Raw genomic sequence first — 19,280 nt, 5'->3', positions numbered from 1 at the left:
GGATTGACACCTTGATCAGAATATTCCCCCACCTGATGTTTTCATGCAGAGAGCACTAATATTCTATATCTCGTTTTAATTTTTTTAATTAAAAATACATATACAGAATATATCATAATGCTAATAATATATTGCACAATAATGTTAAATGTTACAACAATGTTTCCAATTTCCTTTTGCTTCTCTCATAAAATTGGACTGCAATCTTTCATTAGGGTTTGCTTCAAAGTTGACCTATAGGACGGCACTGTCCCTTTAATTGCAGATGCCTCATTAATCATACACACCACAATTATATTAAAAATCGTTTTCCCGATTGCAAATGATTAATGTCCCAAGCAATATCAAGTAGTCCTGATTAATTGGATAACTTGAACAGTTTCTGAGAGCCAAATTTCTTTCTTTCTTTCTTTCTTTCTTTCTTTCTTTCTTTCTTTCTTTCTTTCTTTCTTTCTTTCTTTCTACAAAACGTTTCTGCAAACTTTTAATTTTGTGCATCTCAAGATGATGTCAATGCGAAACAGGTTTTGTAGCAGATGTAAAACTGTTACAGATGTGTTGTGCAGTGATTTGGAGCTTTGGACTTCGATCGCTTGGTCCTGTATCCCTCCATATGTTGGCGTTTCCTCTCTTCCTGCCCCCTCCACTTCCCTCTCTCTAGGTAATGCCTTGGAATTTTACTGAGACGCACAGGATGCAGTTGGGTTGCAAAGATAATCCTCACCTTCTTAGGCACTGTGCCGTTTCTCTGTAACATTTACGGTGGGAAACTGCGCTGCCTAACCGAAAGAGGTTTTGTAGGTCGCAACCTTTTACTTCCTGGAGGAAATTCCAAAAATGCCCCAAAGACAAAAAGTGGAAACAGACTGGGATTTCTCTCCATCTGTCTGCCTGTACCGGAAGCAATGATCTCATCTGTGATCACTTCCTTTTCTTTTGCTTGTTGGTGGTGATGGTAGGGAAATGTTCTCTTAATGTAGACCTTTTTGAATTCTTTTGTTTCTAAGATTTCTGTTCTGCCCTCAAGATGAAATGGGGGCAGTAGGTGTTGCTGGAAGGGTGACCTCGTAATTCCCCCCCTGTTTTTCACAGCTGTGAAGAAAAAGCTTTGCAAGGCATACACAGTCTACTGCTCCAAAGATAAATAGCTAGAAGGTGATTGAATTAGGGTTGTCACTATATAACATGGATACGAGATGCTCGAAATCTCTCTTGTAATAGAAGAGACAAGACAGCTGAGTCTCACCTATCGTGCCTGTTCCCTTTCCCGCCCCATAGGCAGGCTGGCCCAATACATTTTGGGCCTGTGGCAAACCACAAAATGGTGCCCCCACCACCACCAGCGAAGAACAGACCCTCCGAGTGTCCCTATTTCCCAGGGACATCCCTGGTTTAGAGAAGCTGTCTCAGTTTCTGATTTGATCCCGGAATGTCCCGCATTTCCTTAGGACGTCCCTGTTTTCATTGGAGAAATGTCGGAGGGTATGGAGTTATCTGACCCCCCCGAGACACCTGAAGGCAATCCTGTATAGGGAAGCTTCTTTTTAATGTTTAATGTTTTCTTATGTTTTATATATATGTTGGAAGCTGCCCAGAGTGGCTGGCGCAACCCAGTAAAGATGTGTAGGGTATAAATAGTAAAATTATCTTTATGGAATGGGGTGTCCCTATTGCTGCTGAGAAGGTGGCAGATCCGGCCTCGAAGGGGTGCATCACAGCCGTCAGAGTTGCCACATCAGCAGCAGCTGGTGAAAACTAAGACCCGGGGGCCGGATCCGGCCCAATCGCCTTCTAAATCCAGCCCGCGGATGGTCCGGGAATCAGCGTGTTTTTACATGAGTAGAATGTGTGGTTTTTATTTAAAATGCATCTCTGGCATATTTGTGAGGCATAAGAACTCATTCATATTCCCCCCCCCCAAAAAATTATAATCCGGCCCCCTCCCACAAGGTCTGAAGGACAGTGGACCGGCCCCTGCTGAAAAAGTTATCTAGTTATCTCTCGCTTGGATTACTGCAATGCGCTCTACGTGGGGCTACCTTTGAAGGTGACCCGGAAACTACAACTAACCCAGAATGCGGCAGCTAGACTGGTGACTGGGAGCGGCCGCCGAGACCACATAACACCGGTCCTGAAAGACCTACATTGGCTCCCAGTACGTTTCCGAGCACAATTCAAAGTGTTAGTGCTGACCTTTAAAGCCCTAAATGGCCTCAGTCCAGTATACTTGAAGGAGCGTCTCCTCCCCCATCGTTCTGCCCAGACACTGAGGTCCAGCGCCGAGGGCCTTCTGGCGGTTCCCTCACTACGAGAAGCCAAGTTACAGGGAACCAGGCAGAGGGCCTTCTCGGTAGTGGCACCCACCCTGTGGAACGCCCTCCCACCAGAGGTCAAAGAGAGAAACAACTACTAGACCTTTAGAAGGCATCTCAAGGCAGCCCTGTTTAGAGAAGCTTTTAATGTTTGATGGATTTCTGTATTTTAATATTTTGTTGGAAGCCGCCCAGAGTGGCTGGGGGAACCCGGCCAGATGGGCGGGGTATAAATAATAAATTATTACAATATTATTATTATTAAAAAGTTTGCTGACCCCTGATATTGGAAGCTGGATCTGCTGCCCAAGGCAATTGCCTCACCTTGCCTCATGGGTGGACCAGCTGGGCCCATAGCAGTGTGACGCAACAGGCAGTTCCCTCTGCAGCAGGTAATTCTGCTGCATCTCTGCCTTAGTGGGGCAGCCATTTTTGGCAGCTGTTCTTCTCTGTCATGAAAAGGCAGGAGTTTCAGCTATTATTATTTTCTTTTTTTTACTACCAAGCGGGGAGAAAGAGACAGGCTTGTGGAATTTTCTGCCTCGGGTGGCAAAATAACTTGGTTGGCCTTGGAGGCTCCGCACATTCACGGTGGTGTGAGTTTGTGGCAGGGGTATTATCAGCAGCTCTGCCTCAGGCACCGAAATGTTTTGGGCTGGCCCTGGCCTCAGGAGTCCCTGAATGATCCCATTGTTCCTGAGCCACGAGTGTGATGTTGGAAGGGCAACAGCAAAGATCGTTCGCTGCCTAACTTAAGGGTTAATTTTGTTGTCCGTAAGTCAACCAGCCAAGAGGAAGGCAGGTGGAGGCGTTGCCTAGCAGCCAGGGAAAGTGGCATGATCCTTAGAGAGGCAGAACATGCTCTGATAGGCTGTCCAGCTGTGAGGGAGTTTTCTTGAAGTGTATTGTACTTGAATCTAACTGCTCTGAACAAGGTCTGTCAAAAAAGAAGAAGAAGAAAACCTCTTTGTTTCATTCTGCTCAAGTTGTATTCTCATCTTTTAAGCAAAAATTTCCCAGGATTTCTCCACTGGACTCTATCTGGTTTATTTATCAGCCAAACACACACACGCCTCCCAAGAACGGTGTGGAAAGGCGAACACTCATTGCTGCTAAGATGGCGGACTGTGGTGAAAAACTCTGCGCCTCAGTTGTGGTTTTTCTCCTAAAATAAACAGCAGAGCTTTTTCTTGAGGGAAGCCAAAGAAAGCCTTTGAATCCCTTTTTACAATATTAGGGAGAGCAACACAGGGACATCCCATTGGGTTTCCCCCACCCTGTGTGGAGTTTCTGTGGCAGTCTGTGCAAATGACAATAAAAGAGATGGGAGAATCCCATGCCATGCCGTACTTTCATATCCATAGGCAGCTGCCGACGAACCAGTCTCAGAACAGCTCCTTCCTCTCCTGTTATCACTATGGGATTCCCCACCCCCAGCAGAGTTTGCCACAGCTATTTCCTTTTGGTTTTGTATTCGGTTGCAAATGGCTTCCTTTTACACTTCCCCTAGCCTTAGTATGCGATCCCTTCCATCTTGTATGTGTTTACCTCTGAGCCAAAACAGTCCTCTTGTTTTAGAAACAGCATACCACTTGGGTGCATTGCTAGCCTATTATGCAGATTTAATATTTATACAGTACCCCACTTTTCCCTTAACGGTATAAAATTCTGAAGAAGAAGAAGAAGGAGGAGGAGGAGGAGGAGGAGGAGGAGGAGGAGGAGGAGTTTTGATTTGATATCCCGCTTTATCACTACCCGAAGGAGTCTCAAAGCGGCTAACATTCTCCTTTCCCTTCCTCCCCCACAACAAACACTCTGTGAGGTGAGTGGGGCTGAGAGACTTCAGAGAAGTGTGACTAGCCCAAGGTCACCCAGCAGCTGCATGTGGAGGAGCGGAGACGCGAACCCGGTTCCCCAGATTACAAGTCTACTGCTCTTAACCACTATACCACACTGGCTCTCAGATACTCAAGATACTGAACACAAGATACTCAATTTACTAAAAAAAAAAGTGTAAAAATATCACTGCAATGCAATCCAGCTACTGTTCTTCTTGCTATCCTCAGCAGAAAAAGAGATTCCAGGAGTCCAATCTGAATGTTCACTATCAACTGACTACCCTTTTGGCTTCTGACAGAAACTCTTGACCTTGCCAAGTGTCAACCTTAAATACAATTATTGGGGAGCGGGGAAAAGCAGTCTCGGTTAGGAACCCCAGGTGAACATTGTTCCCTGCGAAAAGCACAGGGCTGCCCTCTTGGAGAGAAGATGCTCGTCTGATTATAGCAAGGCTCTGATCCGCCAAATCCTTGACTTTTTGGTTCTGGATATATAAGCAGCCTGAAATCCTTTCTAAATTATTGCTTCTCCAGTCTGTCAAGAACGTTTACGAAGTAGCTTTGAGGTTTCTGTTCTTCAGGCCAGGATTTGATGGGTGTGGCAGGATGGCTAAAGAATCCCACCAAACTGCATGAATCACTCGGTGCCATCAAATGCCAACAGTGCCCTTCAGCTCTCTACGCCAAAGGATAAATGGACATAAATCTGACATCAGGAACCAGAAGACAGAAAAACCAGTAGGAGAACACTTCAATCTCCCAGGACATTCTATACAAGATCTCAAAGTAGCTGTCTTACTACAAAAGAATTTCAGAAATAGACTGGAAAGAGAAGTTGCTGAATTACAACTTATCACCAAGCTCAAAACCATGGAGGGACCTGGTTTGAACAGAGATATTGGATTCTTATCTCATTATACATGATAAGCAATCTTCAGCCATCTCAACCCTTGCTTTTTCATGCAAAACCATTTGCAGTCGTTTTCGGTCATCAACAGCTATCAGTCAGTCAATCACCCACTTCCACCACCCTTCTGAGTGATCCCCCCTCCCCTCCCCATCCCCACCCCTCCCCACCCCTCCTCTACATAAGTGCCTGGGGACTTCTATTTCACTGTATCTGACGAAGTGTGCATGCACACGAAAGCTCATACCAAAATAAAAACTTAGTTGGTCTTTAAGGTGCTACTGAAGGAATTTTTTTATTTTACTTCGACCCAGACCAACACGGCTACCTACCTGTAACCACTCGGTGTGTGTTACTGTAATCGGAGGGCAGTACTGCTTGCTGCTTCCTTTACATCGTAAGCCATTTGTATGAAAGTTGTTTGGATACCAAAAAAGATTGCGATAGATTGCACGTTCAGAGAATTGCTGTTTCTGGACAGTTGCCTCAGGCTTCCTTTGTGCTTTGTGTGGATGACGGGCAGGGCTGTCGAGGAAAGAAAGAGAGGACCTGCCTGGGAGAAAAACATCCTCCGCAGAGCTGCGGAACGAAATGCATCTAACTCCACTGTGTATGGGAGGCCATAGGTACGTTACATATGAAGACCAGGATTAGTGCCACCAAAACTGGCCTTTTAAAACACACTGTAAGGGGGAGAGAGAAGGGAAGGGTGGACAGGGAAAAAAACGGATCGCATACCCTTTCCCCCGGCACCGGAATTAAGGAGGAGGAGAAAGGGGAGGAGATTTACTGTCCCGAGGCTTTTATGCTGGTCCAAGTCGCGCAAGGGGGCAGTGCCGGATTCTGAGGCGGAATGAGAAGACATGAAACCGACAGCTCACTACACTGAAAATAATGTGCACCAATAAAGACTTTAGAAAGACAAGTACGTGGAGAGTCGTTACTCAGGAGTAGCCGTAACAACCTCTGACACACACATTGCATTTCTATCCCACCTTTCCTCCAAGGAGCTTGAGGTGTATCTCCCTCTCCTGTTCTGCTGCTGTAGGTTCCGATCTATAGCCCACATTTTCTCCAAATGGCACCCAATGATTTTTTTTAATTCAGTAGACAGACACTGTTGGATTCCATCTTAAATTTCTAATGTTGATATTATGGCATGTACTCGAGTTCTTAAATGGTCTGCTTTATCTTCAAGAGTCCATACATTGAATGCATTCCCCACATTAGAGACTGCTCATTACTTTTTATAGAAGATTTTGCTTATTCGATTTGTTCTTTAATACCTCTTGATCTTCCTTTAAAATGCTAAAAAAACGTAAAGCTCTGGACCAGTTAATTCCTTCAGTCTCCTCAAAGTCTAATAAGGATCTTTCAATATCCTTTAATCAACTTTCTAAATCCTTCTTGGTTTCCTTAAGTTTATTGTCAAGCTTTTGCTCAAAATGTTTGAACTGAGATTCTAAAAAGCACCTTAGGTATCTTCCATTACTGCTGCAACATTCTCTGTTATATCCCAAGGGATTTTCCTCAACTGTGTTACAGCATTTATAATTTACTTTCAAACCCCGCAAATGATTCACATTAGGATAGTCCCATGAAAAAATGCCAGACTTATTTTTCATTTTCCTATGTAGTTAACATGTTATATACCATTTTAAAGATAATTTCCCAAAGTTTCATGATCTAGCAACAAAATGGCATTGTACACTTGCATAAAAAAACTGGAAGCATTGGACAGATTGGCAAGACTGCACATCTAGCCCTGCAATGCAGAAATCTTTTGCCCAACATGGGGCTCGAACCCAGAACCCTGAGATTAAGACTGAGCTATCCCTAAGGATTTGTTTTTTCAACCCAACATTTATCATCAATTTCAGGGCAGACAAATGACACAGAAGTCTCCCTTTTTAGGAAGAGGATGTCGTACGAGTGAATTTCATAATGGCCAACAGATTTTCTTTTCGGTTTCCCAGCCTCAAATTCAGCAATAACTAAGTTGTCAGTACTTTAGCAACTGTTTCTGCTGCTGTACTTTCTTTCAGGACAATTTCCACAGGGATATTATTTCCTTTTTTTTGTCAACACTCTTCCATTTAGGACTATAATTATGCAAGAGATCACTAGGTACCGCAGGCAGACCAAAAAAACAACAACCCTCCTCCAATATCGGATAATATCGGCTCTCTCTTTCTCTTGGAAATTGAAATAAACCTTTTGCAATCATCATTCTGGCTAGGCTTCATTAACAGAACAGCACTGAGTCTGCCTTGTCACTAAACTTGTTTGTGCGGAGGGAGAACTCTTGCTGAGGCCCCTGAAGAGGGTTCAGAGAAGGACAACAAAGGCTAAGAGCTTTAATAGGATGAACGAACATAAAAGGCTCAGTGAGCGGAGGCTTTTCCCACCAAGTTCAAGAGATTTCAGAGGATCTGTGCTCAGACGGCTTGCTGGAATTTTTTTTTTACATAGGCAGCAAGGGTGTGTGATGGGGACTTGTGAAAAAGAGAGATGGGGACAGAATACTGAAAGGAATGCCATCAATCAAGATCCCAGGATGTAATCTTAGACTCTGTGAAGGAGACAATGCCGCATTAAACTGTATCTGCATAGTTATTATTATTATTGCTATATTTGTTTGGGTTCTTAGACTGAGTCATCCAAAGCAGAGGAAATACACCTGAATTTGCCCTCCCCAGTGTTCGTCTGGTTTCCCCAGCCACTCTGGGCGGCTCCCAACAAAATATTAAAAGCACAATAAAACATCGAACATTAAAAACTTCCCTAAACCGGGCTGCCTTCAGATGTCTTCTAAAAGTCAGATAGTTGTTTATTTCCTTGACATCTGATGGGAAGGCTGTTCCACAGGGCAGGCGCAACCACCGAGAAGGCCCTCTGCCTGGTTCCCTGTAATCTCACCTCACAGGGAGGGAACCGCCAGAAGGCCCTCGGAGCTGGACCTCAGTGTCCGGGCTGAATGCTGGGGGTGGAGACAGTCCTTCAGGTATACTGGACTCTGGTGCACGTGCTGAGAGTGAGTGGCGAAGGTTGCCGTTCTTCAGTACACCCTCAGAAGCAGGGGTACCAACTGGAATAAGCTATTGGGGTGGCCAGGTAATAAGTGATCACATGACATGGTGCACATGTGCCATTTGAATGGCAATGTCCATCAACTTTTTTTGGGGGGGGCAGCCCCCTCCAACATTTTATTGGAGGGGACCAAAGAGACCTTGGCCCTTAGGAGTTGGCTCCTATGCCTAGAAGGTACATCTCAGTCTCTGATGGCACATGGAAGCATGCCCATGAAATCCCTAAGGAACCATGCAGGGCACATGCTGCCATTTTGCAGGCTTGTTATTTATTTGTTTATTTATTCTTCAGCTGATGGGGTATATTTTGAACGGCTGACAGCCATGCGTTAGGTCAGGACAATGCTGTTGGCTTCTAGTATACCTTTAAGCCAGGGTTGGCCCGAGGCATTTTGGTACCGGAGACCAATCACAAAATGGGCTGCCCCACCTGGCAGGAGGGGTAAGGGAAGATCTACACCAGGAACCATGAGGTAATAGATCTGTTACATTGGGAATAAGGGCCGGAATTAAATCAGGCATCCCCAAAATTCGGCCCTCCAGATGTTTCGGACTACAATTCCCATCTTCTCCAACCACTGGTCCTGTTAGCTAGGGATCATGGGAGTTGTAGGCCAAAACATCTGGAGGGTCGCAGTTTGGGGATGCCTGAATTAAAACAACCTTCCCCACTGGTTGAAGTGGGAATCAACAGCCTTGACAGAGCAGTTGTGGGAAAGGGCTCTACTCTGAATTCTGCTGGGCAGGTGCAGAGCCCAGAGACTCCAGAGGACAGCCTCCATGGTTTCCTTCTTAGAGGTGCCTCCTATTTGCCAAGAGGATGCTATAGGACAGAATTAGTGGGTGGGGCCGGCCAAGGAGGTGTAAGATCCGGCCTCCAAGGACTGTACTGTAACCATTGGCGACACCGCAGCAGCCGCAGTGGGCAATGCTGCCCTCTCCAGTGGGCAAGGCTGGATCTGCTGGCCCTGTGGATCCTGCTGCCCAAGGCAGTTACCGCTCCTTGCCTCCCGGGTGGGCCGGCTCTGCTTTAAGGTAAAGAATGTATATGAGGACAGGCTGGGCAATGATTCCTAGCATAATAATTGGGATGCTGCAAGCAAGGCCCTATTTTCAGTTATGAAACATTGGAAGGCATGTGTTTGGGACACAAGTGGGGTCCTCAAAGCAACTTATATTATATGACTGAAACACAAGATCCCCTCCAATTTAAAACAGTGAAATGCTAGCTGAGCAACAGTAGATGAAATAATAATAATTAATAATAATTTATTATTTGTACCCCGCCCATCCGGCTGGGTTTCCCCAGCTACTCTGGGCAGCTTCGAACAGAGATTTAAATACGAAACACAGGTTGTTGTTGTTGCTTTGCTTTTTTGCAAAAGGCACAAAGCTTTTCCAAATGAATTTTAAAACATTCCTGAAAGACAGGGAGACAGAAATAAAGAAAAACCTCAGTAAACTTTCTTAAAAGTTATGAGCAAGTTGGTCGGGTAAGTTTTTCTAGGTTAAACAAAATGTCATTGGGTGATTACAACTGCTTCATTATGCTTTCAGGAAAAGAGCAGAGAACAGGAAGAAACCAAAGGTGCTTCGAGCTTCGAAATAGCTCTCTCTCTCTCTCTCTCTCTCTCTCTCTCTCTCTCTCTCTCTCTCTCTCTCTCTCTCTCTCGGTTTTTTTTAATGGGGGTCTAACATAATGTGTAGCTTGGCCATCCATTTTAATGAAGGCAACCAGGAAATGGAGGGTTGATCAGAGATAATGACAGCACCTAAGCCAAAGGGTAGACCAGTGGGCCAACTCCTTGAAACATTTCCAGCCTGTGTGGAAATTAGCTCATCCCATTAGTGCAAAGCTAAGTGTGCAGGCATAATTGTTCATCCCCTCAAGAGCATCACCCATCATCTTGTCTTTTGGTTTTCTCCTGCTTTTTTGTTTCCACCTCTTTCCTCCTTTCTTTACCGACTTTGCCATTTATTCTTCTACTTCCCTCTGCTTTTTTTGGTGTTCTCTCTCTCTCTCTCTCTCCCCCTCCCGCCTTCCCTCACGTTTTCCTGTTCTGTGATTTCTCTCCCCCCTCCCTTGCTTCATATGTCTTGTTCTCTCCGACCCTGACCCCTTTCTTGCCAGCCACCATTAAGGTCTGTCCTCTTGTGCTGGCAGAAGAGAAGAATCCTCTTGGAATTCCGATCTCTGAATCAGAGAGAGAGAGATCGCTCCTTTGAAGTGTTTGCTTTGCTGTGTCTACACCGCAGCAACCCAATTACAATTGTACCCTTGTACCGCTGGGAGGTGGGAGTATGAAGTCTGTTGCTGTGCCTCTTGCATGTTGAAGCTTTTCATCCTGGCAGGAGCATTCACCAAATCTCTCTCTCTCTCTCTCTCTCTCTCTCTCTGGACTAAAGCTTATTTTCAGAGTTTAAAGACTTCTACAAAAGATTGCAGGTTGCTGCTTTCTCACATTTACATGGAAGAGGCAGAAAGAGCTGAGTGAAATTTTGTTTGCACCAAAGGCCTAACTCTGACCGACAGGATAAATCAGTGCAAGCCGGTCTGCTTCCCAAGCTCCTCAGCTTCAAAGTCTCTGACTGAAACAGAATATAAAATGTTGCTGTCTGCACTGTCTTAAGAGGCGATGAAATAATATATAAAAAAGATTGGTGCCTGGCCTTGAATGGATTCCAGTTTAGTCAAAGAAATGACTTTGCTCACTCAATAAAAGGCTCTAATATAGGGCTCCTTCAAAATGCAAGTAGATAAATAGGGAAGGTAAACGGCGTTTCCATGTGCTGCTCTGGTTTGCCAGAAGCGGCTTTGTCATGCTGGCCACATGACCTGGAAGCTGTACGCTGGCTCCCTCGGCCAATAATGCGAGATGAACGCGCAACCCCAGAGTCGGTCACGACTGGACCTAATGGTCAGGGGTCCCTTTACCTTTACCCATTAATTTACCCAGGTTGAATGGGGGCACTTTGCATCTCTGTGAGATAAGTGGAACCTCTTGTTACGCACCGTCCTCCTTGCGAACGCCGAGGGTTACAAGCTCAGCTAACCCGGAAGCAGGTGCGAACTTTGCCCCAGGATGAGAGCAGAAGTCGTGTGCCGGCAGCGCGGCAGCAGTGGGAGGCACCTTTAGCAAAAGTGCGCCTCATGTTATGAGCAGTTTCAGGTTATAAACGGACCTCCGGAATGGATTAAGTTTGTAACCGGAGGTACCACTGTGGATGGCTTTGTCTTCCCCTGCTTCATGTCGGAAGGAGAGAGAAGTGTGCATTCTCTGCAGGATATGTGTCTGTGTCAGAGGAATGCATGGGAGAGGTGCACATCTCCCCTAACTTGGATGTGTTCCTGGAAGCATGAGTCACTTACGCTTTCTCTCTTGCCATTTCTGGAGAATGTCCAAAATTACCCTAAGGCAATTGGTGTTACTGATTCAAAATTTAACGTTGTTGTTGTTGTTTAGTCATTTAGTCGTGTCCAACTCTTCATGACCCCATGGATCAGAGCATGCCTCCCGCAGTTTGGTCAGACTCATGTTGGTAGCTTCAAGAACACTGTCCAACCATCTCGTCCTCTGTCGTTCCCTTCTCCTAGTGCCCTCAATCTTTCCCAACATCAGGGTCTTTTCCAGGGAGTCTTCTCTTCCCATGAGGTGGCCAAAGTATTGGAGCCTCAGCTTCAGAATCTGTCCTTCCAGTGAGCACTCAGGGCTGATTTCCTTCAGAATGGATAGGTTTGATCTTCTTGCAGTCCATGGGATTCTCAAGAGTCTCCTCCAGGACCATAATTCAAAAGAATCAATTCTTTGGCAACCAGCCTTCTTTATGGTCCAGGCCAGATCTCACTTCCATACATCACTATTGGGAAAACCATAGCTTTAACTATATGGACCTTTGTCGGCAAGATGATGTCTCTGCTTTTTAAGATGCTGTCTAGGTTTGTCATTGCTTTTCTCCCAAGAAGCAGGCATCTTTTAATTTTGTGACTCCTGTCACCATCTGCAGTGATCATGGAGCCCAATAAAGTAAAATCTCTCACTGCCTCCATTTCATCCCCTTCTGTTTGCCAGGAGGTGATGGGACCAGTGGCCATGATATTGGTTTTTTTGATGTTGAGCTTCAGACCATATTTTGCGCTCTCCTCTTTCACCCTCATTAAAAAGTTCTTTAATTCCTCCTCACTTTCTGCCATCAAAGTTGTGTCATCTGCATATCTGAGGTTATTGATATTTCTTCCGGCAATCTTAATTCCGGTTTGGGATTCATCCAGTCCAGCCTTTTGCATGATGAATTCTGCATATAGGTTAAATGGCTAAAAGAGGATATTAAAATACTTGGCAAGTTTGGAGTCGCATATTAATGTCACGTCATTTCTGGGGCAGTGCATTTTGATCTTACTTTCAAGTGGAGCAGGGATGTGGAAACCTGTGGCACTCCAGGCGTAACTGCCACCACCCCTGACTATTTGCCATGCTGCTTGGGACCGATGGGACCTGAAGGCCAACCAGAGGCGGTTTTAGGGTAGTGTGACCGCTTTGGTTGCACTGGGCATTGCGCTGCAGGGGGCACACAACAATGCTGTAGAACAGAGCGCGAGAGCCAGGGGGCACCAGTGAGATTTGAGAGCCTAAAGTCTACCCCCGAGTCCAACAACAAATGGATGTCCACAGGTTCTCCATTCCTGATGTAGAGGAGCACTGCATATCCATCATCTTACAAAGACAGACACTTAAGTCCGTTCGCCCCCTGCTCCGTGGGTCACAAGCGGCATCAAAATTTTATATTTTGTTTAAGAGAAAGATAACAAGATAAAATGTTGCTGTATTTCACAGTCAAATGGCTTCCGGAATGAAAAAGCTCAATGCTCCCAACAGCAGAAGCTGCACAGGTCTCAAATGCCTTGGCTTCTGAACAAATTGGCTCCCCAATGATTGAAACCCGGAAGTGAGTGTTTCGGTTTCTGAAAGATTTTTGGAAGCCGAATGTCCGCTGGAGCTTCTGTGGCTCCTGCAGCCAATCAGAAGCCGTGCTTTGGTTTTCAAACGTTTTGGAAGTCGAACAGACTTCTGGAACGGATTCTGTTCAACTTCCAAGGTACGACTGTATAGTGAATCTCCAGAAGAGGACAGTTTCAATGGTGAATTGGCTTGCTATAAAAGCAGCTCTTTGTGAACTCTCAGCATACCACTTGATGCCACGACGATGTGACCAAAAGTTCTTTCTTGATTGCAATGGGACAAGAAGATGGTCTCTCACCATGGCAGGGAGAAGAAAAGGGGGCATTCAAATCCCCTCATGAATGTCAATTGACCCTGCTCTCAATGCAAGCAATGAGAGCACCATGAGCTTCACAGATGCAAGGAGGATTGCTTATATTCCCATGTTTGTTTGCATGGGTGTTCGATTCAGAATCTACCTTACAAAACTCCAACACGTTTTATTAAAAAAAATCCCAGCCTGGTTTCACGAAGTGATTTAAGGTTGTTTTTTAATTGAGAGCTCCCCTCCCTGCAAAATATTCTTTTCAATGTCTTTGATTACAAATAAAGTTACAGGGTGCCTGTAGACGGATCAGGAAGCTGCAGGAAAATCAGATGGCACATTTTCTTCCTTGTCTTGCCAGGATTTTTGTAGACATGTGCCAGCTTCGTGCATTGTGCTGTCTCTCTCACTAAAGTAGATTGGACCAGAGGAATAAAAGGAGGGAGACACTTAGGCATAGAGGCAGACCTTTCCAGCGCTCGCTCACAATATTTTGCTGCCTGAGGCAGAGCAGTAAATTACACCTCCTCCCTTTACTCAAGTTTATATAGTACCCCAGGCCAACCCAGTTATTTTACCACCCGAGGCGAAACATTTTAACAGTTAAAAAAAAAGCAGTGAAAAATTACAATAACACTAAGTTAAGCAATGAATAATTTGCTGCCATTTCATGACACCCTTAGTCAGTTGCCCAAGGTGGTTGCCTCACTCTGTCTACTCATAGGGGTGGCCCTTTGCTTCTCCTCAAGTTTCTGGAACAGTCTATCCATACGGTCCCTGTGCAATCTCTTCAGAAGTATGGTGAATCATCGCTATGTGGTTCTCCTGAGGAGATGACATCTTTATGAACCTGTGTGCCATGTGACTGCTACCCACAATCCACTGCAATTGTGAAGGCTTTTTAAAAAAGCAACTGTTTGGGCAAATAATGGCAGTTGCCCAGTTTGCCGTTGTGTGAATGTCTCCTAGCTGCGAGTCCAGCAGGATCCTGCCCACCCCCTGCCACTAGGTGCTCCTGGAAGTAATCAGTGGAAATGGACACGGTATTGACTCAACCCATGGAATTGGAGAGCTGAATCAATCTTCTGTGTATGTAAGGACATGATAGCCTCCCCTCACCAAGAAAATCAAAGTCTGCATATAAGCGAATTTCTCGTGCAGCTACTGACTCATAGAATTGGTGTCTCTCCCATCTCTGAGGCTGTATTGAGGAAATGGCATTGGGGCTTTTGAGATTTTGAACCGGCCCAGAGGTTATATGAAATAGGAGTTTGGTAGGCTGGGAGATCCCAAAGTGCTAACATCATAGGAGAGTTTCAGAACTCCTCCATGTGGCCTAACCACAGCTGATGCAAAAGCTTGACACTGATACTCTAGGCTTTGCCAGAAGTTTTCTGGTTGTATGTTCAGGACAGGAAGGCAATTAGGAAATGCATTTAAATGGCTTCTTTTCCATTTTTTAAATAATAAAAAAAAAAGTTTCTAAACGGCAGCAGATGTAGGAACTGACCGCAACCAGTACTGCGGTTACATTTGCTATAAAAACAACTGATGGGGCGAAGAAAGGAAATCAAGCCCCAAGTTCTACAAAGCAACTGAGGCACAAGTGAAACTTCAGACGAAAAATGAACAATGACCATGCCATTTTTCTTAGTAGCTGCAGCGCGTTAAATTTCGCCACCTCTCTAAAAAAGGTAAAGGTAAAGGGGCCCCTGACCATCAGGTCCAGTCGTGTCCGACTCTGGGGTTGCGGCGCTCATCTCGCTCTATAGGCCGAGGGAGCCGGCGTTTGTCCGCAGACAGCTTCCGGGTCATGTGGCCAGCATGACAAAGCTGCTTCTGGCGAACCAGAGCAGCGCACGGAAACGCCGTTTACCTTCCTGCTGGAGCAGTCCCTATTTATCTACTTGCACTTTGATGTGCTTTCGAACTGCTAGGTGGGCAGGAGCTGGGACCAAGCAACAGGGATTTGAACAGGGATTTGCAGGGATTTGAACCGCCAACCTTCTGATCAGCAAGCCCTAGACTCCGTGGTTTAACCCACAGCGCCACCTGGGTCCCTCTAATGCAGCCCAATTAACATATGATATGAAAAGCTAGGACTGCTCATTTCTCTTTGCAATCCAAATGATTTCATGCTGAAATATAACACCTATCTTAACTGTTGTTTTCTGGTCACCGAGGTGAAAATGTGTGGTACTGGGCGGGTATGCAACACCTGGACATCCAGTCCTGAATATTTATTTAAAATAATTTTACCCTTTTCTTCAGCCGAAAAACTTCCCAGAGTAACTTACAGGTTAATAATAATAATAATAAATAATAATAATAATAATAATAATAATAATAATAATAATAATAATAAGGCATGCCCTGCTCTTTGGCTCACAGTCTAAAAGACATGCGCCACACAAGGAAAAAAGAGATGGGGAAGGAGTGGGGGGGGGGAAGGAAACTTGGGAACCAGTTCTTAAAGTTAAGGTCCTCTGACGGCTTGCGTGCCTACAACCTGAGACTTCTCCTGCACAAAAGTCATCTCTGCTCTGCTCTTTTCAAGCCCCTCCTCATTCTAGGAGACAGTGGGGGAAGGGAAGGTGGGGGAACCTATTGATCCATCCATCCCTCGCCTGAACTGTTCTGTCTTCCTTTGCCACATCCTGCCTGCCTTCCTCTGCCTTGGACTGCCCTGACTCTCCCTCCTCCCCATGCAGGTGGCGTGACACCCTATAAATCACTGGTCCCCTCTCCTGGGGGACCCCTGCATCTGCCACACACTCTTTGGAGCCCTGCCAGTCCCTGGCACTAACAATCACCACCACCACAACAACTAACTTTAAGATGCAGAGATGCTGTCCTTTCAGCATCTTTGCAATTCCAGAGGTATTGCACAAATGTCCCCCACTGAGGGAACTGCCCAATATGGCAAAACTATGTTCGTGTCGGAACGTTTGGCTCCGTTCGGCTACCAAAACACGTAACCAGGTTAGCATTTAAGGTTCTTTGGTAATAATAATAATAATAATAATAATAATAATAATAATAATAATAATTGTTGTTCTCTTTGACCTCTGGTGGGAGGGCATTCCACAGGGTGGGTGCCACTACTGAGAAGGCCCTCTGCCTGGTTCCCTGTAATCCCTGATTGATAATCAATCAATCAAAACCTTTATTGGCATTGTTGTGACGTGAGGTTCGTGATTTCAGCTCTCTTGACATAATACGCTGGAGACAGTTCTCTAGTAACACTTCTTTATTAAAGCAAGCAAGACTGAGCTCTGAGGGGAGGAAAGCTACATTTATAGGGACGGGGGACTAGCTAGAAAGGGATACATTTTGGAGGGAACAATATCAGGCAATCACAGTGCTGCCTTTTGGAGGAAACCAATAAGACAGAGGATCCAAATACAGCAGCTTAAATGAACCAATAGTAGCTGTACCCTCTGGAACCAAAAGGCAGTTACCGTGTTTCTCATATTATAAGACACGTCTTATATTTATTTTTTCCTCAAAAAAACACACTATGGCTTATTTTCAAGGGATGTCTTAATTTTTTCCTCCTCCTCCTGCCGCGGCCGGCATTGCTGCTGCACCTATCACTATGTCTTATTTTCGGGGTATGGCTTATATTCCTTGAATGCTTAAAAATCCTGCTATGGCTTATTTTATGGGTATGTCTTAAAATATGAGAAACAGGGTACTTTACCCTAATGCAAATACATACAATAGTAGTACAGATATAAAATCCTTTGACTCAGTACACAACAGGCATCATCCACAAACATTCACAAACATTCAAAACCAATAGGTCAGTACAATCACATCGCCATAACAGTTTGGTGATAATGCAGGGCTGGTGCACATTCATTTCTGCAGCAGTAAAAAGCCACACACTCAGATTCATGACTTTGGTTTCACACGGGGGAAACTATGGCGAGGAAGTGTAAAGTTTTCACGCGAAGCTGAAGCTGAAGCATTACCGAGTTGGTAGCCTCTGTTTAGCAGAAACAGCTCCTCAGGCAACAGTGAGGTGGTTAAACCACTGCAGGCAGACTCAGGCCTCTGAAAGAAAGGTGTGAAATTGAGCACATTCTGAGGGAAATTATTCTGTTCAACCTTTAGCATTGAGCAAGAAACAGAAAAGATAACCCATAAGTAAGCAACAAGTATAGTAATGCCTTACGGGTGGTACCTAATGTTAGTTCTACTCAGAGAGGACCCATCCAAATAAATGGACGCAGCTAACCTAGGCCCACTAATTTCATCCATAGACTCATAAAATCACGGAGTTGGAAGGAAACCCCAAGGGTCATCTAGTCCAACCCCCTGCAATGCAGGAATCTCAGCTAAGGCATTCAAGAACGATGGCTAACCAAAACCTCTGCTTAAAGACCTCCAAGGAAGGAGAGTCCACAACCTTCTGAGGGAGACTGTTTGTGACTTCTAGGCATGGGTTTCAAAGGTGTTTCTTTTGTCCCATTGCTTTACCTAGGAAAAGCTGCCGTTTACCACTTGGAATTAGGTCAACACACAGAAAATCTGACTCAAGTTCATTCCGATTCAATGGTAAGACAACAAGTTTTCCTGGGGGAAGTGGCAGGAGGTTAAAAAAACCCCAAAAACTCTCAGACTTGTGCCTATAAATCACAGGACAACCAGAAGTGTGATTGAACCCTGAGCTGAAGTAACATTGGATACAACCCAAAAGGTGGAGCTACTCTGCCTGGTCATGGTGAGTGTTGTACAATACAGTACTGAGCTTAGGGTTGCCATATGTCCAGAATTTCCAGGACATATCCGAAATGCTTAAGTCGCAAGCAGTTTCTGCAAAATGTCCGGGACAGTGTCACTTTGACTGATTCTCCCCAGAAATAGCTCAAGAACTTTGATTCTGGGGGAAAAAAACCTCAACAATTTAGGGCAAAACTAAAAACTAAAAAAAGCTCTCCCTGCCCCCATACTCAACTAAGGGTGGAAATTTGTGTGATGGGGCAGACTCCCTGTTTCAGATCTTCCCTCTTAATCCATGGGGGTTGGAGGAGGGCAAGGGGGGGTGCACAGCCAGTGAGCATGGCCCCAACCTCTCCTTACAAGCAACCTCTCCTTGAACAAGCTGCGGTTTTATTTATTGGCATTTTATTATTGGCTAGTCGTTTTCAATTGCATTTGTGTGTGTGGGGGGTTGTCATTTCCTGCTTTGAGAAAACATATGAAATGAAAAGCCAGACTATGCATTTTCAAATTCATAAAATTTGACCCCAAAGGACTCAAAAGACACGCTTGAACATTACAAAAGCTATTCGTTCATCTCTGTAAAAGCAAAGTTCTGCCCAACGCACACATCTTTGAGAGCCCTTCCATATCACCAAATGGTTTGCTGCGAAAGTTGCTGCTATGATGTGCAAGGACACAGGCAGGCAACCAAGCTCTTTTCTTCTCCTGGAAAATCCGCGAGAGATCTCACATGTAAATAAATTGGTAGATTAGACAAAATGTCCCAGACGGATGGATGGTACACAAGCAATTAACTGACCAAAGAAAGCCCTTGTAGTTCTGTTGTGCTTAGCTAACTGCACTCCAGCATCATTAAGACATAATTAGAGTTGTTTGGAAAAGTAGAGATGGTTGGAAAATATCAGGTTGAGGGCTGATCAAGCTTTTAGCAACAGGCTTTTTATCTAGATAACAAGACAAGGGGGCCATCTAGTGGCTAGACACTCAAGAAATAACACAACTACTGTAGTAAGCTAATAAATATCGTTTCTGATGGGAATGTCAGTTGGTGCAAGGTTTTTGGTATTTAATTTTGACAGAAATGATAAACGTTACCAAATAAACTCTTGTTGTTGTCCAAAATTAATGTTACTGAATATTT

This window comes from Zootoca vivipara, chromosome 7, assembly GCF_965207765.1.
Source record: "Zootoca vivipara chromosome 7, rZooViv2.hap1.1, whole genome shotgun sequence".
Classification (NCBI taxonomy): Eukaryota; Metazoa; Chordata; class Lepidosauria; order Squamata; family Lacertidae; genus Zootoca; species Zootoca vivipara.
This window is presented reverse-complemented; position numbering follows the sequence as displayed.